This window comes from Melozone crissalis, unplaced genomic scaffold, assembly GCF_028551555.1.
Source record: "Melozone crissalis strain CALT ecotype California unplaced genomic scaffold, PUWL_Pcris_2 ptg000019l_1, whole genome shotgun sequence".
In the NCBI taxonomy this organism is placed as follows: Eukaryota; Metazoa; Chordata; class Aves; order Passeriformes; family Passerellidae; genus Melozone; species Melozone crissalis.
This window is the reverse complement of record NW_026535797.1, coordinates 3,189,831-3,214,164: the sequence shown is the minus strand read 5'-3', so window position 1 is coordinate 3,214,164 and position 24,334 is coordinate 3,189,831. Positions and strand designations below refer to the sequence as shown.

General features: G+C 46.6%; 1 protein-coding gene across 2 annotated transcripts in view; it reads right to left on the bottom strand.

Annotated features, from left to right (window-relative positions):
* CTBP2 (C-terminal binding protein 2) overlaps positions 1–5,501 on the bottom strand; it is a 131,513-nt gene extending 126,012 nt beyond the window's left edge. Inside the window, exon 1 of one of the 2 annotated variants that reach the window (XM_054277104.1) lies at positions 5,394–5,501. The gene's annotated coding sequence lies outside the window, so the exon portion shown is untranslated. Of the gene's footprint in view, positions 1–5,252; positions 5,312–5,393 lie in introns of those variants that run through there. The other variant, XM_054277105.1, reaches the window with a different exon arrangement.
* Between the last annotated feature and the right edge of the window lie 18,833 nt (positions 5,502–24,334).

Here is a 24,334-nt window from a genome sequence, read left to right as displayed (position 1 = left end):
CGTTTTCCCTCTGAGCCTGCTTCAGGGGTCTATTTCTGTAATAATTGGTGTGTGTTGTTGCACAGAAACAGTGGCTGAGTGTCTGTCAACACTGTACAAGTGAATGTACACAGGAGCAACTGCAGCACAGCTCCACCAGGTCCCTACAGCACCTCCTCAAAGAACTGCCAGCCAAGGAACCTGAACTCTACACCTGGGCCCAAAAAATGGTGGGATTTGCTCAATCTTGGTGTGGCCACTGTGGTGGCAAAGATCCTTCCTAATCCCACCCTGCTCCAGCTGCTGGGTGAAGCAGAGCCCAAAATTCAACAACCAGGTTTATTTAAACTATATAAAACCTTCTTCCATCAGGAGGGGTGGGAAGGAGCCCAGGGCACTTGCTTTCAGCAGGACCACTGGTTTTTACTGGCTTAAAGGACACGTGAAATCACTGCCAGATACGGCTAAAGGAGAAAATCATTAATAATTAAACTCTACAACTGATGCATTCAAGTAATTCAGGTTTTATTTGAATCTTACCTAAAGTCTCAGAACAGATGGGACTTTATGGATGCCTATCAAGATGCCTACCTTGATCCACCCTGGAAAACCATGCATGTGAAAAACAAGGCTGAATTATCCAAAATAAGCCTGGCATGCATGGACACACAGCTCCCGCCAGCTGTGGAGCACAGGGACCCTACAAGGGATTCCAGGGACTGCCCTCCCCTGGGAAAACCAGGGAGCAGGGATGAGCATCCAGGATCCCCCAGAGCATGCTCTACTCCTGGCTGGCCTTCCAGGATGGCCAAAAAATCCCATAAAAAGCCCCAAAATAGGCAACCCCACCAGGCAGCAGCACTGATGACCTCAAGGAAGGGTTGGGTCCATCAGAGCTGGTTCCAACCATGCTGAGCCCTGCCAGAGCTGCTGCAGGGGTCTGACAGCAACACCCTGGGAGCTACACTCATCTCCCCGCTGGATAAAACATGTGAAACACCCAGAATCACACCACCAGTGGGAACAGAGGCAGTGACACACACACAGCCCTTTGGGGCATCCTCTGCAGCAGCACAGCTTTGATGTTTCACCCTAAAACACTGCCCTTGCTCATCACCACACTCCTCCTGACACACAATTACAGACCTCAGACAGGCAAAGCAAACTCCATCCCACCCACATTGACTTCCACATCGTGCAGGTGCAAAACTCTGCTTCCACCACGTGTTTCTCCCCTCAACTACAGCTGTAGCTCTTTCTGATAATCCCATGGAAGTTCCAAATCACATAACCAGGCTCCAATAAATCACAGCACATCCCAGGAAGGGTTTAAGGCAAAGCTGGGTGGAGCTTTGAGCTACCTGGTGTGATGGAAAGTGCCTCTGTCCGTGGCAGGGGGTTGGAATTGGATGAGCTTTAAGGTCCCTTCCAAACCAAACCATTCTGTGATTCTATAAAAACATTATAGAGGAAAAACAAAAACCCAAACTTTGTCAGGAGGGCCCCCATGACCTTCCCACACAGCACCACCATGTTCCCCCCTACCCAGATCAAGCCCAACAAAAAGCAAACTCCAATGTTCCACCTGCATTATCACCTCAGAGATGAGAAACAAAACCTAAAAAGCTCCAGATGTTTATGGCTGGTTCTTAAAAAAAATCTCTGGTGCGAGAAAGGGGAGAGCACACTTATAAAGCACCATTGTAGAACTGAACAAGTGACACTGATTCCTCTGTGCTCTGTCACCAAAACTCCTGCTGACTTCACACAGAGTGTTATGTGGTGGCTCCCTGGTGAAATGCCAAAATCCCAGGCTCCTCACCACGATAGGGCAGAGCAGAAGCAGAAAACACGTGGGTGGTACAATGAGGAGATTTGGTTTCCAAGACCTTGTTGCTGCAGAGGATGGTCGTGACGTTTTTCATCCTTTCACCTAAATCTTATCTTGTTTCCTTTGGCAAAGGAGAAGGAGGGGAAAAAACCCCAACCATGGGAACGTCGCATAAGGAATGGGAGGTGGCCCAGGCATATCTGACCATGACAAACTGCATTCTAGAATTCCATCCTCATACTGAGTGTGACAAACTGCATTTGAAGTTACATCTTCCAGCACCACAAACAGCAATGGAGAAAACACCAATTTCTGCCTAAAACAATTCTGCTATCCCAGTAACCAGAGCAAAACCAGCAGTGACTTGCCAAAACCTCCCCTACAAAGTTTCAGTGCTCTCTGCAAGAGGGGACACCAAAAATCACCTTGTACCCCTTCCTCCTGGTCTTTAATTCAGCTGTGAGCCCTGACCACTCCTCCTTTCAGAGCCTATAATCTAAATACCCTTACAGCTGGACAGAGGGACATGAAAAAACCCCAATTTCTAGGGCAGGTGTAAGTCATCAGCCCAAATTGAATTGCTCACCAGAAGCTTCACTCTTTACTTCTTCAACTTATTACAACCAAAATGCAAAGCAAAGCCAGGAACCCTCCCTAGATGTATGTGAGGAGTAAATGTGACACCCATCAGGTTTATGAGACAGTTTCATCCACCAGATCTTAACAAAACACTTGTCAATTGCCAGCGCTGTGTTCCCAGCAGCTTTTCTATTTCTTCTGCTTTAAACATGAAGCCCCTGTCAATTCCCACAGCTAGTAAACACCCAGGGAAAATTAACCTACCTTTTCCAAATGGTTGGGCAAACCCAGATCCAGGGGTTTTTTTTATTAGTATATTTCATTCTTGCCAGAGTCAGCTGAACTGAAGAAGTTTTATTTGAACTGCAGCCAGCCTGATGGATAATTCAACTTTTCTGGCCAAAGGCTTCAGTGTGTTACTTCCAGCTCATGCCTGGGACCTCATACTTAGAGGCTGATGTTTTTTCTGATACAAGGAATATTATCACCAGACCCCAGTGACAAATCTGTGCACTGAAACGACAGAGTTGAAGATGACAGTTTGTGCTGCAGTTCTTGCTGTGGGGAAACTCCTGTGAGTGTTTTCCATCCAGGAAAAGCAGGAGTGGAAAGAGGGCACAGCTTTGCCCTCGGAGGAGTGGGCGGATGAGAGGGAGCTGTGAGCAAAGGGGCAGCCAAACCCCACATCCACATGGGCTGGAAAACTGCCTTAAAAACAGGGAAAGCTGACAGCAAGGAAACATCACCTGTGATTTGTACACTATAAAATTGACTATAAAACCCTGGACCGGGGAAGCATCTCAGTCTGAAATTCTAGGAGAGAAAGGAAAAGCCAAATGCCCCTGCAATCCGTGCTCCTAAACACAGGAGAGTGCCACCACTCTGACTGAACCACCTTATTTTCTGCTCAGCTTCAGAAACACTTGGTTGTAACTTTGAAAAGGAAAGATATTTTGATTGCCCACGACTGGGGAGAGCTTGGATCAAGTGAGGAACAGCCCTGAGCCCCCCGGGTTTGCTAAGGATGAAAGCCAACCTCTGTCTCCCCTAATGGCTAACAGGTGGGTTTCACAAAACGCCTCCAAAAATAAAAATCTCCTTTCTAAAAATACCACCCTGCATTCACGACGCCAGATTTTCCAGAAAAATACTGACGATAGCTGACGTTTCCCAAACAATCGCTTTCACGGGAACTCGGGGCTGCCCCTGCAGCAGAAAGTTTTGCCAGGCAAAGAACAGAAATCCTTGTTTAAGATTCGAGCCCCGTGGACGGACCCATTCCCTCCGCCAGGAGCTGGAGCACAAATCAGCTTTATGGAAGTAACAGATTACAGAACACACCGCTACAATTTTTTTTTTTTTTTTTTTTTACTGGAGGATGCGTAATTGAAATGTCTGAGATCCAACAGTCACCTCAGAATTCATAAATACCTCATAGTATTCCAAACACACTCTCCTATAATGAGACCGTCTTCAATTTTCCTTGGCAAAAGAGAGACCTTTAAAGAATGCTAAAGCAGGTCGGCGCCCTTATGCACTGATGGAAACAGGAACAAAAGCATTTTGTCACCACGCATCTCGTCTATCATTATCTCCCTCACTCCGCTTAAACAAACCTAAAAGTACGTGCCTCTTCTTCCTCCCCCGTGCCCAAATATCGGCAAAAGCCGGGATTTCATCCCGAAGGAAAGCCACCATCTGCATGGGAACAAGGGACCGTTACACCGAGCCCTCACCGCCGATCGCTTTTTCCTCCTGCTCCACTAATGTTTTTTAAAACACAGGATTAAAATGTCATCCCACCCCTCCCGTGCTGGGGAGCCGTGTGTATTCCTCTCCTCCGGTCACGGTGCACTTAATCAAGTGTGAATGATTAAAGTACTTCAATTAGAGCTACGTACATTCATTGCAGGCAATTCAAAGGCAGAGGAGAAGCGCAGCTGAAAGAAGAAATTACTTCTACTACTTTGAGATCTCCATCTCCTACTTTCCTCCTCCCCAGCACAGTCGGAGCCCTGGGACCCGGAGAAGTACCAGGCTCTAAGCCCCAGCCGGGATTTACCTTGGGGGCACGTCCCTCGGCAGGACAAAAGCCTATTCTTTCCCCCTCAGCAAGTCCTGCAAGTTTGGGGGGGTGAAATGTTATTTATTTTTTTTTATGGTGGAGCGGAGGGGTGCGAAAAGAACAATCACAGCGCCTAAATCCACGCACCCCCTCCGATTTTCCATTCTGGTGATACCAGGGAAAGGCTTAAAATGTCCAGATCGAGGAGGGGAAATAGACGTAATAAATAAATAGTGGGGAAATGATTCTGATTTCTGGCGGAGGGGTACAAGGTAGGAGGGAAGGAGCGAGGCGCGGCCCCGCGGACACCGCGCACCTCCGCGGGTTAGGAGCGTGCAGAGTTGCTAAGTGACTGAGGGGCGAGCGCGGTTATTCAGCAGCAATAAAAATATTTTTAAAAAATTTAAATTTAAAAAAAAAAATTAAAATGCTACATCAATTTTTTTCCCCTCCCGTAATCTACCTAAAATTAAGGTTTTTTTAAAAAAAAAGGCAATAACTAAATACACTATCCCCCCCCCGAAAAAAAATATAAATTATAAAGGCAGCGCAAGGCGGCGGCTGCTCCGCGTCCCCCGGAGCATCGGCCGCGCCGCACCGCGGGGTTCCCCCCTTGCCCAAACTTTCCTGCCGCCGCCGCCCCGTTAATCCCCCGGCAGATGTTGTCGGCGGCTCTCGGCACTAAGTAAACAATGCGGGGCCCGGCACAACAAAAGATTTCCCACTTCACCCCGCCGCTCCGCGCCCACCCGCGCAACTTGCGCGGCCGCCTCCCACCACCACCACATTTCCACCTACCCTCCCCTCCTCGGGTTGTTTTTTTTTTTTGCCTGTTCTGTCCCCCTCGCCGGTGAGGTTAGCTAAAGCAAAGATGCAAAGATGTCCTCGCTTTTCCCTTGTCCTTCTCGCCGGGAAGCGCAGCCGCCGCCGCTCCCTTACCTGCTCCCGGCCGCCGCCAGCCCCGCGCCGCTCTTCACCGCCGCATCCCTGCCCGCATCCACCGCCGGGCTCTGCTTGCCGGAGATCCACCTTAAAAACGCCACCCGCTCGCACACCGCACAAAAAAAAAAAAAAAAAAAAAAAAAACCAACTTAATCCTTCCCCCCCACCCCCCCTTTCCCCGCTCTCCTGCTCCGCCCGCCGCCGCGCCGGGAGCGGACGGGGGCACCGGAGCCCCGCAGCAGCAGCGGAGAGGATGCTAATTGCAACTTGGGGGGGAGGGCCGCTCTTCCCCCCCCCCCCCCCCCTTTCCTTCTTCCTCTTTTTTTTTTCCTGCTTTTTTTTTTTCCTTTTTTGTTTGGGGTTTTTTTTTGGTTTTTTTTTCTTTTTTTTTTTTTTAAGCCAGAAAGTGCCCGGGCGGCGTTGGGCGGAGCGGCCGCTCCCCCTCGCCACGCTGGGTGAGCGAAGAGAGGTAGAGGCTCTCACTGCCTCGCTTTTTTTTTTTTTTTTTCCTTCTTCTTTTTCTCTCTCTCTCTTTTTTTTTTTTTTTTTTTTTTTTTTTTTTTTTTTTTTTTTTTTTTTGGCAATAGGCGGGGTCTCTCCTTGCAAACCAATGACACAAACCCACATGGACCAGCCTCGCCCCCTATAGATACTCTTCACTACAAATAGGCTCTCTCGGGGGATTAGTGGATCAGCTAAAGTACAAACAGACGCAGCGAGGAAGGGGCGGGGGGGGGGGGGCGGCGGGAAGCGCCGGGGGTGGGGAGCGGCACCGGGACCGTGCGGGGCAGGGCAGGGGCTCGCCGGGGCTCCGGGGGCGGGCCGGGGGCTCCGCGGGGCGCGGCGCCTGTTGCGCTCGGCGGCGGCCGGCGGAGGGGCGGGGAGGGCGGGCAGGAGCGGCCGCTGCCGCCGCCGCCTTTGTTCGGCCACCCGCGCTCAGCGCGCCCGGCCCGGCCCCGCAGCGGCGGCAGCAGCGCGGGCACCGCCAGCGGCCCCGGGGGACGCCCGGCCCGGCCCCCGCACATCCCGGCCCCATGCCGGCATCCCGGCCCCATCCCGGCAGCGCGGCCGGCGGATAGAGCCCAGCGGGGATCGGGGCCGGCGGGGATGCAGCTTTGGCATCCCCGGGGCCGAGGGGCTGCGCGGAGCCTGGCTCGCTGCGAGCGCGGTTCGGCTGGGTGCGAGATAGCGAGAGCACGCTCGCCGCGCATCTGTTTGTATTTGTATGCCGTATTACCCCCCTAGATTTGGGAATTAGTGTTTTGACAGACGTTCTTCATCTGCTCATCAGAAGAATGTGGGCAGGTGGTGATCCCATCTTTTTGTTGTATAATCACCGAGCCTCCCTGCATTATATATATATATCCCGTGCTTCTCAATCAGCCTGGGAAACAGTACATTCCTTCTCTGCTCAAATAAAACCCTTGAACTAGCTCAATTGTCCATCACAATAAATAAGCGATCTTCAGTTTTTGTGGGTGGAATTACACGGTTAAGGGCCTAAAGATCTTGATTCTTGTGAGCACGTTGTACGTCCTCAGTGGATGTTTACACCACGTCCATCATTTGTCCTCCCAGCACCTGCTGCCAGCGGCTGCTGCTGCTGTCCCGCAGAAGCTGGAGCCTCCCGTGGCCTCCGCTCACCAGGATTCCCCGTGGTGTCACTGCAGAGATGCCACAGCTGTGCCCACCCCGTGACACCCAGGCTCTGCATGGTGTGGGTACAGCCAGGCACCTCCACGTAGGTTTTAGCAAAATTCAGCGGCTTTCAGCTGGAAGATGTATCTGATTCTGCACTTTTCCCTTTGGCAAAAGTCCCTCCAAAGGGAAAACTCTGCTTGCCTGCAGGAAACCTCAACGTGGAAATCACAATTTCCGTATTGCTGGGACTTCTTGGATTTCCTTCATCGGCAGGACTGCTAACTGTCAAAATATTGTGGGCAGCTCCTCTGCACGTGGGACGTCGGCTGCAGTGGATGGAGGGATTTGCACTGACCAAGGCCTTGCTCCTGGCATTGCAGCGGGGATTTTTTTACACCACTCCTCCACTCTCTCTTTGCTTTACCCATTTTGCTGTGTTAAACATTCCACACACAATGTATGGGGGTGCCGGGCAGGAACACAGCAATTGCTTCCAATAAATAACCTTGGGTTCATGATGTAAACAAAGGCAGTTACATAAGTTGAGGCCAAAGACACAAATAATTATTTCATTACCAGAGCAATTAGGTTACAGGTTGTAAAGGAGAAAGCTCTTAAGCTACACATCTTGGAGTTTAGCAGGGGGCAATCCTCAGGCATGTGGATTTTTCTTCAAACTATTTGGATTGCGATCGAACATTCATCAAGTGTGAAATAGCCTTTGTAATGAGATGCTCGGAAAGAAGATACACAGTGGGTTCAGTGGGAGGCCTGGAACGACGGGGGTTTAACTTCAAATTGCAGCTTTTAAAACTTCCATTCAGCTGCTGTCCAACCTTGAAGGAGTTGCAGCTCCTCCAATGCCTCACTGGTTTGTGTAAAATTTAGTGTGTGCTCAGAGCGGGGTGTTTTGGCTTCCCAGAGCTTGGGAAGAGCAGTTTTGGGACAAGTGGAAGAATTACCAGCCCAGGAGGAGGATTGTTTTGCTGTGGGCAGGCACAGACCAGACCTCTCTTCTGCCCTCTTTCCTGCAGGTTGTTTCTAGATTTTACCCTGGGCAGATGTTTGAGGCAGTAGGCTGTTAGTGGAAAGGAAGGTTCCACACATCTCTGAGGCACCCCATGCTTATGGAATAACTGGGGGTGGCTGTGTTGATAATCCCTGCTGGGACAAAAACAGTCCTGCAAACGTAGCTGCTGAGGGATGCCTGCAAAGCAAATCCAAGCTGTTCCTCTATTCAATTTATTTTAATTTATCAGTAGCTGTACTGAAAAGTTCCTAGTAACAATTAGGAACCAAACTCTTCCAGCGTTTGATTTTTTGTGAAATCAAATGAATTTTTAAAGATGCACTTCATACAGTTCCCTCCAGTATGAGAACTGGGTGTTTGGGGTGCAGGATTTTCCCCTTTTCCCTGCCAGCCAGGGCTCACCTCCCTTGCTGGGACAATGCTGCTGGCCCAGTGTTACAGCTTCACTCACTAAAACATAACAGAAAGTTTGCAGTGTCTGTGTCTGTACTGGTTCCATTTGATTAATTTGTAATTTTTTTTAGTAAAGGATGACATGTTTCTCTTGTGGATGACTTGTTTTCCCTGAGCAGGGGGTTCAGGGGAGTGGTGATGTTGGGATATTGGGATATTGTCTCCTGGACCCACATGCTGGCTCTAAGCAGCTGTGCACCCATCGCACGAGCAGGAGCACAATCACACTTTGCCTCTACACAGCAGCACCTCCTGCTGCACTGCCACGGCTCAAGGAACTAAAATAATAATAATAAATAAAATTTACAGCCTGCTTTTCATGAAAGGGTTGATTTGCAGATGCAAACGTGGGCCTTGATCCTGCAATGACGACGCTCCTGCGTCGCTTTCGTGCAGCGCGAGGAGCCGCGGTGACTTCAGCTGGATGACTCTCAGTGCATAAATTTCATCTCTCTCCCTGCAGATTTAGAGTATCTGTTGACTAGAATAGACCAGTTATTTTACTGCTCCAAGTGTTTGTGCAACTTAGTTACTCGGTGCTAGGCAGGAACAGGCAGACACAAATCCTGCCTGGATCCTTCTGAGCCGCATTTGATCGTTGGAAATGAGATTTGGACGTGAGGAACGCTGAGTATCCAGCACCAATGTCAATAACCCATTTATTTCTTACCAGTTTTTAAAAGGGAACTGGTTTGGAGCAGATATGCTGGCTAGGTTATAATGGGTAATCATTGCAATAATTGAGAAGGTGCTCATGGTTTTTTTACAAGTGGGTGGCAGGAAACACTTGTTTTCTAGAAATGTAAGTCAAGAGTTTGGTGCATCTGCCTGTAATACAACTCCAATAAGCAGGAATATGAATACAGTAGGGCATTTTCCTTAAAGGCTTTTGTGAGTGTAAATTTGGAAAAATGGACTGATTTATTTTCCCACATACTCCACTTTTAATATCAGCACCCTGTTTTAACTTGAAAATGCATTGAAAGAAGCACATCCTTCATTTCACTCCTGTGATTGATGCAAACCAAGAGATGGATTTGTTCCAAAACATATTTGGTAAACTGTTCTGGACCTGAGAATTTAGAAGCAGCGTTGTTTTCCTCATAGTTTTGATCTCACACCAGACTGACACAAGTGAATAAGCACCATGGAGAACAATTACTTCTAGTGGGGAGCCAAAATCCCAACATTTGGTATCAGTCTTGTGAAAGCAAGTTCATTAGGAGGATGGTTCACATCACTTTTTATATTATTTACTGTAAGAATGTCATCCAGTGTGAGGGATTGCACCAGTAGAAAAAAAATTGCTCTTAAAGGCAGTGTATTATCTTAGATCAGCAGCTTCCCTCTCCATTTTAGGATCAATTTTTAGAATTGAATTACTGTAACACTATTTTTTACACGTTTAAAAGGTTTTCAACCCAGACTTAGAGTTTCATACCATAACAGTAACTTAATGCAAGTGAAAAGAACTCATTCATGCCACAAGCTCTGGGTGGGAGCCCAGGGAAAAAGGGTAGATGCATTTATCTTTTTTTTTTTTTTTCTTTCTGCTTTCAAAGCACAGTGAATCTTGCTTGTCATCATAAAAAAGAAACCACCAGGGCAGGTTTCAATGTGGAAGTTGTCAGGAATAACAGTTCTCAGTATTCCATGGGAGTACCTCAAGTGGATTCCTTATGGGAGGTGACCCCCATTTGTACTCTTGGTGCTTGAGGTGCTGGGTTTCCTATCTGTGATCCCACACTGCTGTGAGTGGTCAGTGTGCTCCATAAGGGTCCTGAAACCCCAAATCTTCCTCAGTCCTGCCCTTTCTGCCTTCTGCCTCTGGGAGCAGGACTTTCACATCCCTGGTGACGTCCTGCTGTGGGGTCACGCTGGACTTTGAGCTCCTGCTTGGGAAAGTGTGGGTTATTTGCAGCCTGGGCAGAAACTCTCTCAGCTCTCTCTAATTTTGAAAGAAAACCAAGCCCACTAAAAAAAAAAAAAAAAAATTAAAAAAAATACTGGTTTGTGCTCAGCTGCTGCTGCAAGCAGCTCCAGGAGCAGTTGGCTGCTCTGGGCCCCGGCCACGCGCTCCCAGCCCTCCCTGCTCCTCCTGCTGCCAGCACCAGCGTTTGTGCAGCTGCAAGGTGAAGTGGATCAGGGAATGGATCCAGCTGAACACTAATCCTGGGAAACAGGGGGGGAGTGAGGGGAAAAAAAAGCTCATTTTCAGCTGCATGTGCTGCCCAGGCTGGTTCTGCCTTCAGCCGGGTGGGACACGCCAGGAGAGGCCGCGGTGGGAGGGAGGAGCAGGGCTGGGCCTGTGGCAGCACTGAGGAGCGTTTGCCTGGCTCTGACCTCGTGTTAATGTATTACTGTGGCCGTGCCCCGCGCAGGGGAGGTGACACAAGCATGACGCTGCATTCTGCAGGATCTGGGGGAGAAAAGGCTCCCATGGAGTTCATGTTTCTCCTTTGAATGCAGGGACGTGGTTGTGGTGGGGACACAAGTGTGTTTTGGCTTCCCAGAGCTTGGGAGCAGCAGTTTTGGGACAAGTGGAAGAATTACCAGCCCAGGAGGAGGATTGTTCTGCTGTGGGCAGGCACAGACCAGACCTCTCTTCTGCCTTCTTTCCTGCAGCTTGTTTCTAGATTTTACCCGACTTCTGGGCAGATGTTTAAGGCAGTAGGCTGTTACTGAAAAGGAAGGTTCCACACATCTCTGAGGCACCCCATGCTTATGGAATAACTGGGGGTGGCTGTGCTGATAATCCCTGCTGGGACAAAAACAGTCCTGCAAACGTAGCTGCTGAGGGATGCCTGCAAAGCAAATCCAAGCTGTTCCTCTATTCAATTTATTTTAATTTATCAGTAGCTGTACTGAGAAATTCCTAGTAACAATTAGGGACCCAACAAGCGTGGGTTGGCAGGGAATGGGGTACCCACACATCATATGAGAATTCATTAATCCTTTCCTAGCTACGACTGCAGCAACAAGTGGGCTGTAGGACCAGCAAAACACCTGGGATCCCTAATACAATATATAAAACAATTTCGTTCAGCACTACATTGATCGTAATAGCAGCAGTGGTGTTATAATCTGGGCTCGGCATCTTGCTTTCCTCACATCAAATTAAATATAGATTTTGACTGATTCCCACAAAGTCACACAAATTTAGGGGCTGGATGATGTTTATATAATATGTTGGTGTTATCCCTTCTTGGAAAATTTATTCCCATTGAGAAAGAGAAAGAGTTCCATGCTGAGAACTCTTGAATTGAATCGATGATTAGAACGAGGCAATACATATTACTTCTGCCCTGCTACAGCCACTGAATTCAAATCGGTGGGAAATTCTCAAATCCATTTCCCTTTGCAAACATGAGCAAAAGGATGCCAACATACAATAAAATTCTCTTTTCATAATCCTGTTGTGGAATTCTTTTTACCCCTGCTTGTGTATGAAATCATTATGCAGAACTGTTGGGGTATTTTTATTCCCATTTTCTTCGGTTTATATTCATAAGTGAGGAATTACAAGTCTGGAGAAAAGCCTCGCAGAGTGCATGCACATTTGTACACTCCTTCCATAAAACATCTTAATGTCATCCCTGCATGAGCAGAATTGTTCTGCTGATAGAACACAGGGCTGATGTTTAATCTTTCCAGGAAAGTTTAATGAAAGGTGCTTGACTCAATCTGTCTGGTTTAAAGTTTGAAGGGCATTTGGATGCCCTAATTTGATCTATGTGCCAGGTGTTTCTAAACAAATAGTTATCAGATAAAGACACTTCCTGCTCCCTCTCCCTTATCATGGACTTCCTCAACCTTTACCTTCCATAAACTCTAGCTTGTTTCAATGACCTCTGTTTCCAGCACCCTGTAATATCTTAATGGGGAACTCTACAGCACTCAGCCTCTAATTCTATAGTTGTTATTGTTTTGTAAATTAGTTATGGGGTGATTTACCGTTTTAATGTCCACAGAAAAGAGTCTGGTTGCAAAATGAAAGGGTGGACTGGGCATTCCAGACACTGGGAATGCTCCTACATGGGCATTGCTGGTGTTTGGAGTGAGCGAGACGTGGGCTCGTGTTCCTCAGCCCCGACTCACGGAGCCTTATTCTATCTGTCACTCACTGTTTGAATTACAGTCACGCCTGGGGCATCATCTGAGATCTGTCGGCAAAAGAGCTGGCCAAAGGGGCTATGACAGATGTCTGAAACCCTCAGGGGTGTGGGAGAGGGAATAGGGAATGAGGATGGGTTCTTATAACACAGGAATATATCAATTCACCATTAGGTATCTGAGCGCCTTTTCTCGTGGTACAAAATTAAATAGTGCACCCGAAATGCTGCAGAGCCAAATCAGCTCATGGGGCTAATCTTGTATACAGGTCCATCAGGGGTTACTGCATGGGGCCATCCAGGCACAGTCCCTGGGTTCATGCTGCTGGGAGCTGGAAGGGATATTTCTGTTTCTCAGACTTTGCCCTGGGGCAGAGACAAGGGCTGGGGTGAGGCTGAGCAAAGCTCTGACCTTGTCCTCCTTGTGCTGGCTGTCCTTGGCAAGACCATCCCAGTCCCAAAGCACCTGCAGGCTGGTGGGTCAGAGAGGTACCTGGGGAGCAGAGATGAAGTGCAGGGTCCCTGGGCAGGGCAGGAGGAGCTGCTTCCTTCCCAGCCAGCATCCTCCTCAGCAGAGCCTGCAGCCTCCTATGCTAATTAGGAACTCACTGGCATAAAACTGAAGCAGTGCAGCCCCGCACGAGGCCCTCCGAGGATTTCAGTGCCTGGAAGGCATAAGTTGCATTTCATTGATAGTACAATTGTGTCTTAAATCTCTGTGGTCACCAGAGATGAGCGTGGTGTCAGCGAGGGAGCGAGCGAGGGAAATGCAGATAAGGCAGGGTTGGTACACAAGTACAAAGGGACTGAGCTGGGTGAGCCTTGTACCCTCCAAACTGGCCTTGTACCCTCCAAACTGGCCTTGTACATCCTTGTTTGGATGGCCTTGTACTGCCATCCAAACAAGCCGGGGCCACCCAGCACAGGCACCACCACCAGGTGGGATTGGCAGTGGATCTGGGTGTGAATTTAAAAAATGAACATTGTCCCAGAGGTCATTTGGGTGTTTGGGAGTGATTCTGCCCACGCACGGGCAGCAAAGCTACCTGAACTCACCCTTCCACTTCTGCATCTGGACTGAAGGGTTTGTTATGGGGAAACAAAGCCCTGTAGCCAAATCTCAGCCAGCCCTGCCAAAAGCTGCTCATCACCAGGTTAATTCAGAGCCACAGAATCACAGAGCAGTCTGAGCTGTTGTGAGTGTTGAAGAAAGGACAATCCACCTGAAAACACCCAGTCACAGCTGCTACAAAGAGGATTTTGGGGTTTTTAAACTGAAGCAGTTATACACTGGAAGTCCTATTTTGATATAATTACACCGATGTAAACATGTCCTGTAGCATCTTGCCTGTTTTCCTTTCCAGACTGGAAGGAAGAAGCTGCACTGGTGTCTGCATTTCTTTTAGGAACTGAATTGTGTCCCCAGGAGGATTTTTGCTGCTTTAACAGCAGCATTATCAAAGCAACAGACTTTTGTGGTGAAGACCAGTCCTTGGTTTCTAAGTAAGCATTCTCACTTCTTACTTGGCGGTAAACAAGCTGTAGGAATTGGATTCTTTAAAGCAAAAGATAAAAGGCACAGAAGATCTGGTCTCTTACATTCCTATTTCCTGAATAAACTTTAGAACACAGCAGCCAGAGAAATCAGACAATGATTAAATTTTGAAAAGACCTCTAAGATGCTTTCAATCTTTATCAATAAATCCCCAGAAAACCTTGAGTCCCAGGATCTGTTGGCAGGAAAAAAAATCCCCAAAACACAGAGACAGGATGGATGCTCCTGTTTGTTCCAGCATCTATTTGAAATGTCCACGATGCAACCAACTTTCTGCTGCCTTTTTTTAATACATAACATCTTCTCCCATGGTTGGGGGGAGATTCCAGGGTGAGAAGTTTCTGATCCTGTTCTGAGAAGCGCTATGTGTTCCATGGGGACAGCTTTATATTATATTATATTATATTATATTATATTATATTATTTTATTTTATTTTATTTTATACAATGTAATATGATATATAATGTAATACATATATTGTATCATATATATTTTATATATATTATTTATAAAATATATTATATATGGTATATTAATATATAAATATATTATTTATTTTTATTTATATATGTTATATATGAATATAAATAAATCCTATAAATATATTATATTTATATATAATATATAATATGTACTATATATTAATTTAATATAATATAATATAATATAATGCAATATATTGCAGGTATCAAATTTTATATTAATTATATTAATAGATAATATAAATATTAACTATTTTAATGATATATATAATATATTATATATTTTATATATATAAAATGCAATATATTGCAGGTACCAACTCTGTGTGTAGACTGTTCTGGTTTGGGATCTTTCCTTGTCTGGCACACACCTTCCTTTTCCTCCTGCTTCCCTGTGTGAGCTCTGCTCAATCCCTTTGTATCCCCAAGGTTTTGGGGAGTGCATCCAGCACCACGATGCAGAGCCCTGGGAGGTGCAGCAGCGCTTGGGTGGGAATCTGAGCTGCAGGCACATCTCCCAAACCAGAACTCCATGCAGTGCTCTCTCCAAACACACATTTTGGTGTGACCATTTCCACAAACAGGCAGCAGCGAGGACAGCTGCTCTCCTTGGGAAAGCAAGCAGAAATCTGCACTAGCCAGGCTCAAAAAATCTGCAATACTTTGACAAGTAAAGAGGATTTTCCAACTGCCATTAATGCTGTTTTCTAAGTTTTAGTTCATGTAATGGAGCATCTCATGGAAAAGTCAGGTGCCTAAAGGGGCTGAATCTGGAGGGGGTTTGGTTGAGAATCTGGGGAGCAGTAGCAGCAGCAGCAATGCCCCTGAGCTGCTGTGGCTCTCAGCACTGTGAGCAAACAGCACTTTTATAAAGCACAAATGCACTGTGATTTCCTGATAAACTTTCCTCTGTGCCTCTGAGAACTCTGTGGGGTATGCATCCTGAGCTAAGCAGTTGCTCGTTACTGGAATTAACTCATCCTGCCTTTATTGCTGTGCAGCAGCAAGAATGGGAGTAACTCCTGTGAACAGCTCAGCCTAAACTAAAATCCTGGGAAATCGTTTTGGGCAGGGCCTAGGTTTTGTTTAAACAAATAAACAGAAAGTACAAAAAGGAAAGAACCACTCAGAGCCACCCCCAAAGGGATTGTGTCGTGCAAACCAACGTTGGCATTCATCCTCTGCAGGTTTTTATCTAATTTAGATAAATATCTAAATCAAATTTCATTTGCAAAACAAAAAGAGGCACTTAATCTAGAAAATATCAAACTGGGAAACTGGGAAACTTTTTTCATTTGGGGCTTTTATTCTACAGGAGGCTATTTCCTGAAATCGTGATGAATTTGCAAATAGTTTCAGCTGTCCCAAAATTACACTTTTCAGCAAACAGCTACTTGTCTGATGAAAATCACTCAGCTGTTCCCAAGGTCTTGGCTAGCTCTGGCTGTTACATTTCCAGTGGGATTTTGCTACAACAGTTAAGCAGGAGCAGCTTGGGAGTTTAAATATGGATAATTCCCCCCTCATCCTGCAGCAACTTCTGCAGCTTCAGCTTTTCCCTGGCTCCAGAATGCTGGGGGTGTGCACAGGGATGGCACATCCCTGGAGCATCCTTCAGGACAAGGTGCAGCATTTGGGATCAATTCCAAAGGAGTTTCAAAGTGTAATTTGGAGAGGGAGGGCAGGATGGAGAGCTCCACCTGGGCAGGGCTGGAGGATCTCTGTGGGAACAGCAGAATCCTGCTATCAATAAAAGCAGAATCCAGCACATTTTGATAGCAAATCCTGCTATCAAAAATAGCAGAATCCAAGCTATCAAATAAAAATGTTATCTGGTGAGGGAGGCTGGGGGAAAAAAAAAAAAGCTTTAAAATCCAGTTTTACACACATTGTGTTTTGAGTAAATATTATTTTAGCTATCTAAAGTATTCAAACTAATCATGGCAGTTTCCTTTAATGCCTGCCATTCCAGGCACAAGGTTTATTTACTGTAATGTAATACATCTTGAGGGAATGTCGTATGCAGATATTAGCAATTAACTCATTAATCTAAAAATCACAATTCTTGCAATTAATAGAGCACTGCACAGTCACTCTAATTACAAATTCTGCATAAAAGGCCAGTCTCACAGGGAACATGTAGCCTCCTAATTAGCCAAGATTTCAAAGGCAGACAGAAAATTGAGATGTTGAGGGTCAGGGAGGGGAAAATGTGACTACAGTGCAGTGTGAGCATATGTGACAGGCAGAGCATGGAGAGTTCCTGTGTGGGGTGCCACTCACCTGGCCTGGACAGGATTTTGGATTTTGGGGAGGCACCACGGGGTCCTGGGGCTCCTCCAGCCAGGCACTTCCCAAACTTTGGCAGGGCACTGGGACAGAGAAGGCTGAGAAAGGCACTGCTTTATCTTGCTTTATCCCTGGGGATGTTGGAATGGGGCTCAGCATCCCTGGGGATGCAGGAATGGGGCTCAGCATCTCTGGGGATGTTGGAATGGGGCTCAGCATCCCTGGGGATGCAGGAATGGGGCTCAGCATCCCTGAGGATGCAGGAATGGGCTCAGCATTTCCTCCCCAGCTCCCACAGCACGGAGCCTCCTGGCTCCAGGCCAGCAAAGCACTTCTGTGTGGTTCTGCTGGAATCAGGAATAATCCTGCTGGTTTCCTTGGGGCTGCTCCCACACTTAAGGACTGGTGGGGTTGGGAAAAGGGCTCAGCATGAAGCAGGAGCAAGCACTCCATGGCTGGGCATGGCCTTGCACTCTGTCAGCATTGTGAGGAATTATGAAGAAATTTTAAATAAATTAAAAACAGGACTTCTAAATTATTTTAAATTATATGATTTAATTTTTTTATCTTCTACATAAGTCAAAAGAGTGAGTTCAACTTATATCTTCACCACATAATTCAAAAGGTCACAAGGCCTCTAATTCCAAAACCTTTTAAGGATTTATTGACTAATAAAACACTATCAATGAAGATATTTATGTTTTTAACCCAATCCTTAAATATTTCATCTTATGGACTCATATTACAATGCAGGCTTTCTTAACCAATCATGTTATAATACACAAATTTACAGTACTACATTCTGAACTTTTTGCTTACTTTTTGTACCTTTATAAATGCTCTTAGTTTTTCTATATCTTAAACCCTAAAAGTCTAAACTTTCCTCTTCTTAACGTGTTTCTACTTTAAACTGTAAATGCACATTCTCACTCCTATCACCTAAGTTTAAAACCTTTTCCAAGGTCTCAGCTCAAATCCTGTATTTAATTCTAAGCTTTGACTTACAGACCCACAGTTCTAAGAATTCAAATTCCAGCATTTCAAATTCCAGCACAGCCTCTCTGGTTTTGTCCAGCTATGAACAGCAGCAACAAAACACAGTTCCCTTGGTGCTCCTGTGCCAAGCGGTATGGTGGCAGAGCCCTGCAGCCAACACCTGGCCCTGGGGTCACCCACGGGTGCCTGGAATCATTAACCTGCTCCTGGGATCACCCACCTGTCTCTGCAGTCCTCTCCTGTCCTTGGGGTCACCCACTGGTCCCTGGAGTCCCTACCTGCCCCTGGGATCACCCACCTGCTCCTGGAGTCCCTACCTGCCCTGGGATCACCCACAGGCTCATGGAGTGCCCATCTGCCTCTGGGATCATCCGCCTGCTCGTGGAGTCACTTACTTGTCCTGCAAGTCCCTCACCTGTCCTTGGAGTCCCCACCTGCCCTTGGAGTCACTCACCTGCTCCTGGGGTCACCCATTTGTCCCTGGAGTCACCCACCTGTCCCTGGAGTCACTCACCTGACTCTGGAGTCACTAACCTGCCCCTTGGAGTCCCTATCTGCCTCTGGGATCACCCACCTGCCTCTGGGGTGACCCACCTATCTGGGGAGTCACCTGCCTGTCCCTGGAGTCACCCACCTGTCCCTGGAGTCCCCAGCTGTCCCTGTGGTCACCCAGCTGTCCCCAGATGGGCTCTGCCCTCTCCAGAGCCAGGAGAGCTCTGTGCCCATCCCAGCAGCAGCAGCACCTGGGCAGGAATCCCTGCAGGGCTGCAGAAACCACCCCAGGGGTGCTGTGGGCACTGCAGGAATCCCTGCAGGCTGCAGAGACATCCCCAGGGATGCTGTGGGAAGGGATTCCTTGTCCAGGGCTGCAGAGACATCCCCAGGGATGCTGTGGGTAGGGTTTCCTTGTCCAGGGCTGCAGAGAACATCCCCAGGGATGCTGTGGGTAGGGTTTCCTTGTCCAGGGCTGCAGAGACATCCCCAGGGATGCTGTGGGAAGGGATTCCTTGTCCAGGGCTGCAGAGACATCCCCAGGGATGCTGTGGGTAGGGTTTCCTTGTCCAGGGCTGCAGAGAACATCCCCAGGGATGCTGTGGGTAGGGTTTCCTTGTCCAGGGCTGCAGAGAACATCCCCAGGGATGCTGTGGGTAGGGTTTCCTTGTCCAGGGCTGCAGAGAACATCCCCAGGGATGCTGTGGGTAGGGTTTCCTCAGCCAGGCCCCCACCCAGATGCCATTGTAATCTTTATCTGCAAGCCAGAGACAGGGAGGCTGCCAGCACACGCTGGTGTTGCTGGAAACTGTTGTCATGAGCTGCCTCAGGGTGGAAAAAGGCTGGGGAGGACAAAGCCTGCTTGACTCACAGAGCAGAACCACGATTGGATTGTGTCCCTTGGATTATGTCCCTGGGCCCCAGCCTCCTCAGGATCTGGAAGCTTATGGGTTTAGTCCCAAAGAGAGGATTTTTTTCATCATAGATTTTTTACTGATCATGTCCCAGAGATAAATCCCTGTGTGGGCAGCAATCCTTTTAGGCAACACCAATTTTTCCAGGAAGCACATCCCATTATCCTGTCTTGCTCACAGGACCCTTTCAACCCAAAACAAACCATCACTGGCTGCAATAACACCCCTGAAGGATGCTGAAAGGTACAGATTAAAAAAATGTCTGAGATCTTTTGGGGACTAATGTGACAGTGTTCACAGGGGTCTGAGGATGAGGGAGGAGATGAGGATCTGACTCCATGTTTCAGAAGGCTGATTTATTATTTTATGATATATATTACATTAAAACTGTACTAAAAGAATAGAAGAAATTATTTCATCAGAAGGCTGGCTAAGAATAGAAAAAGAAATAATGATAACAAAGGTTTGTGGCTCGGACAGAGTCTGAGCCAGATGACTGTGATTGGCCATTAATTAGAAACAACCACATGAGACCAATCCCAGATGCACCTGTTGCATTCCACAGCAGCAGATAACCATTGTTTACATTTTGTTCCTGAGGCCTCTCAGCTTCTCAGGAGGAAAAATCCTAAAGAAAGGATTTTTCATAAAAGATGTCTGTGACATACTAAGAATACTTAAAATGTGTTTGGGAGAGAACTGAAGCAGGTGGAACTTCATCCTAAGGAAAAACACTGTCTACCTGCCACTGATAGGACAAAACTGCAGAGAGGGGTGGGATCTTGGAGGTGGAAATTGGCCCAAAATCCACAGAGAGAGGAGGGCTCAGAAGTGATGCCACAGATTTTTTTGTCATTTATTGGGCCATGCCAATAAATGGTGCTGCAGAGGGACAGGAGCTGAGCACCATGGTCACCTCAGCAAAGCCCCTGAAAAGTGGTCATAAAAGTGGTTAGAGTGGGGAGAAATGTTCATTTCTCTGGAAAGGTGGATAAAAAGCCTAAAAAAGGAAGTTTTGCTAAAATTACAGCCTGTGGATTATTGTTTGCTGGTAACAGAGTGATTCTGATGTATTTTTTAATAACAAAGGACATGGGAATGAGCAGGAGTTATTAATATATCCTTGCAGGACGCCCTGGCTGGGAGTGGGGTGAAGCTGCAAAGATCTCCAGGGCTCTTTTATTGTCTTTGCCCTTTCCCTCCTTGTCTTCACCCAGTTTTGCCCCACCTGGCTCTGCTGCAGCCGGGCACTGTGACCTGACCTATGGCCAGGGCTGTTGGGAAACTCTGATTAATTCATGCTTGTAAAGCTGTGCTGGGGCTGGGCAGGAAAGGCACGTGGAGTACAGGGAAGGAGCACAATTATGTGGTGTTTATGTACAGAAAAACTTAAAAGTGAAGTTTTCTTTCTTAAAATGTCCTTTTTTTAAGATATAATTTTCACATTCATAATTGCAACTGTAGAGGGTTTTGTTGCAACCTAAGGGCTGTTATTCAAGGGGCAGAAAATCAGTGTAAATCTTAAAACTCTCTCTGTGGCTGTCACATAATTAATTACATGTTTTACCAAGATTATCACCCCAAATGAATGATGAGAATAATATGTTTTCAATACTGTTCATTCGGTAATTAATCATTGCAGGGAAGAAACTTCATTTCAAGTGCTAGTAAAGTGTATGTAAATTATTAATCAGAAGGTTGAACTAACAACAGATCACTGGATGCCATCCAGGACAGATGAGATGTGACCGTTTCCATGCACTTCAGGAATTTTATCCAGCCATTTCAATCCTGTTAGGAAAGCCAGTAAGTCACACATGTGCTGAGGGAAATCATGCTCAGAGTTAAGGATTCAGTATTGCACTGTAGAAAAGAAATGAAGACAAATAAAATATAAAATATTTCCTAAAGTTCAAATGCAGCGGTCTGTCTTGGAAGACAAAAAAGATGATAAAAAAAGAATTGGTAAGTCCAAGCTGGCAGTTATTAGAATAGTAAAAACATAGTGCTTATGTACATAATGGTTTAACTTAGATTAAAAACCATAACTTATCTGAAAACCCTCTTTTTAGTGCGTCGGGGGTTAAATATGGTTCACAGCAGCTCTCACAATTAAATTGTTTTCCCCTCGCTTCAATAAACTATATTAAAAATCATTTCCTGAAAAGTAAGAAAAGATCATTTTTTTGTTTGCAAACCAACCCTGTGTTATTGCTTTAAAGGGAAACCACGAGGAACCCCAGCAGCAGGATCAGGGCACAGAGCCCCACTCCTCTCCTGGTGTTCTACACAATCATGCAATCCTTTAGGCTGGACAAACCCCCTAAGATCTTCCATTCCAACTTGATGGGATGGGTCTGAGGTTCACAGTCACCTCCTCCCTCTGGCTGTTTGTGTTTGGATGGGATAACATTAAAACATTTCCAAGGATAAGAGTGCCATGTGGCATCTCCAAGTGACTGCAGCTCATGTGCTCGCCGCGAGAGCAGCTATAAATGGTGAAAAGCAGGAAAAGGCATCAAGGCTGTCACCAGCAGCAAGGTGGGCTCCCCAGGCCACATGCTGCCTCATGGCACTGTCCTCCCCCTGTTTACCATCCACCCTCTCCCCTGCCCCGGCTTTCTGTCTGTATTTGCACAGGAATTTCCACCTCAGTGGGTGAGGGTGATGCTCCTGTCCCCTCAGCACTGGAGCTCAGGAAGCTCTGGGCTCTCTCCAGTGGTTCCTGAGGCACTCCCTGACATGGTGCACCCCCAAAGGACATTGACAGCTTTTCATGGGTCACAGGCACACACAGGGTGGCCCTAAGTGGCACCAAGAATTCCCATTTCCATCCCCTCCACTGGGAGCTGGGTGCCTCCATCATGGGGAGTGACAAGGTTAAAAAAGATGGGGAGAAATGGGAATATTCCTCCAGGCTTCGTTGTGGATGCAAAGGGCCGTTGAGGAATTAAAATATGAAGATGGAAACTGTCATCTATTTTGGGAAATGTTTTCCTCTCAGGGACTAACTCCAAGGCTATTAATCAGCATAACAAGAAGAGGAAGAGACTCTCAAAGATCAATTGCTCCTCGCTGGAGAAGTAGTTCAAAATAATTGTGTATGTGTTGGGGCTCTTTTTGGTGTAATTGAATGGTACCAAAAGAGTCAAGTATATTTAAGGGATAATCTCTCCTGTGCTGTAGTGAACAAAGCAATAAATGCCTGTTGAGATTGATTAATCACTGAGGAGGTGCCAAGGAGTTTAATCCATCCCAGAAGTCTTTTATGACAAGGATCCTGCAAAGTGGTGGGGATTATTATTGTGCATGAAAACTGAAAGAAAATAAAAATACCCCATGTCTTTGAAATATACAAATATTATGTTTCTGCAACTACTTGCAGAAAACCTTCACCCCAGAGGCTGGATAAGGATCTACTGGTAAAACTGCCTGTGGACAGGAAAGGTTTGTGCAGTGCAATTCCTAGAAAGCTCTTCTGTCACCTCCCTCCTTCTGGTGAAGATAAGGGGAGGAAAAGCACGGAATGAGACTCTTCTGATAAAAGAACCTTCAACAGCCAGACCTTTTAGCCTTCCAAAGCAGCAGAAGAGCTGTAATTTGAGCACACAGAAGTGCTCTAAGAGCCCAAGAGTTTCTCCAGGATCTCTCTGACTGCCTCTCCATCACCCAGTGGCACAGCCAGGAGCTGCCCATTTATTTGGGAATACTTGATGGATGCAGTCATACATCCCCAAAGTATATTTTGGGAAGGATCTTCTTTTGCATCCCAGCTTCAGCTCAGAATTCCGCTGACTGCTAACGTGCTTTGTGACAAACAGCAGCTGAAATGCAGCCTTTACGAGCTGCCATAAAACCTGGAGTGAAAGCAAGGGCTTCTCTCTCCCCATGGAGGTGTAGAGGTGCATTGGTCTGGAGCAAAGGTGAGGCTACAAACCTGAGCTGGGTGTGGCCACCCCTGGTTCAAACCCACAAAGGGCTCTGAGCTGGGAGTGCATTTTCCCTGACATGGTGCAGAATCAAATGAAAGAATAACCAGCATGAAAGCACCTCAGGGCTGGACTGTTGGCCCTTCCATTCAGCAGGAGTTTCTCCATCAGGTTTAAAAAGTCTGGAGTCACAGCCCAAAGGAGAGCCACAGCTGCTGTTACCTTAGCAGGGGCTGCCACAGCTGCCCTGACTTTGCTTGCACAGGATGTGGTGAGAGTGTTTTCTGGTTAAGAACTGGATGGGACCCCAGAGATTGGATTTCAGGGTTTATTTCTGCCCTAGACTTCCCCTGTGACCTTGGGAATGTCACTTAACTATGAGTGTCTGTCCCCAGTCACACTCCACCACCAGCATTTCATTTCTGGTCCCAAACTGGACTTTTAGCCAGGGAGGGATGGAGTTTGTCTTGCTGAAGTGCCCCACGGATACCTTGACACCTCTGTGGTGCAAAAGCACTGGAATTTTGGAGCAGAACACATTTTTCACATGGTATAAAAACCTAATTTTCCCTGTCTGATTGGATAATGTTCAGAGCTGTAACTACTCAGGGATGAGCCGTCCCTAACTCTTCTGAGAATATTTGTCTTGGTTAATCTAATATGAACAAAAAATATTAGTATGAGAAAAGTCTGAAAATTGCTCTGTATTATTACTTGTACGTAATAGATGAGTTTAAAATAAAATTCATATTCCCTTCACCTTCTCCTGAACAGTAGCTGGTATTTGATATCAAGAGATTTTTTCCTCTTAAATTAATCAGAACTTGTCAAGTTCTAGGTAACGTCAAGGGATTTTTTTGGGTTTTTTTTTTTTTTGGGGAGGGCTAACTTCAGAATGAATACCAGTGAGTTTGAAAAGGGTATACATTTTTCATTATGTCAGATGAAAAGAACATCCTTCCTATTTGTATGATAGTGCAATAAAAGACATCACCAGTGACTTCAGCTCCTGGGTAATTTTTCACTTGTCTATCTGGTTCATTT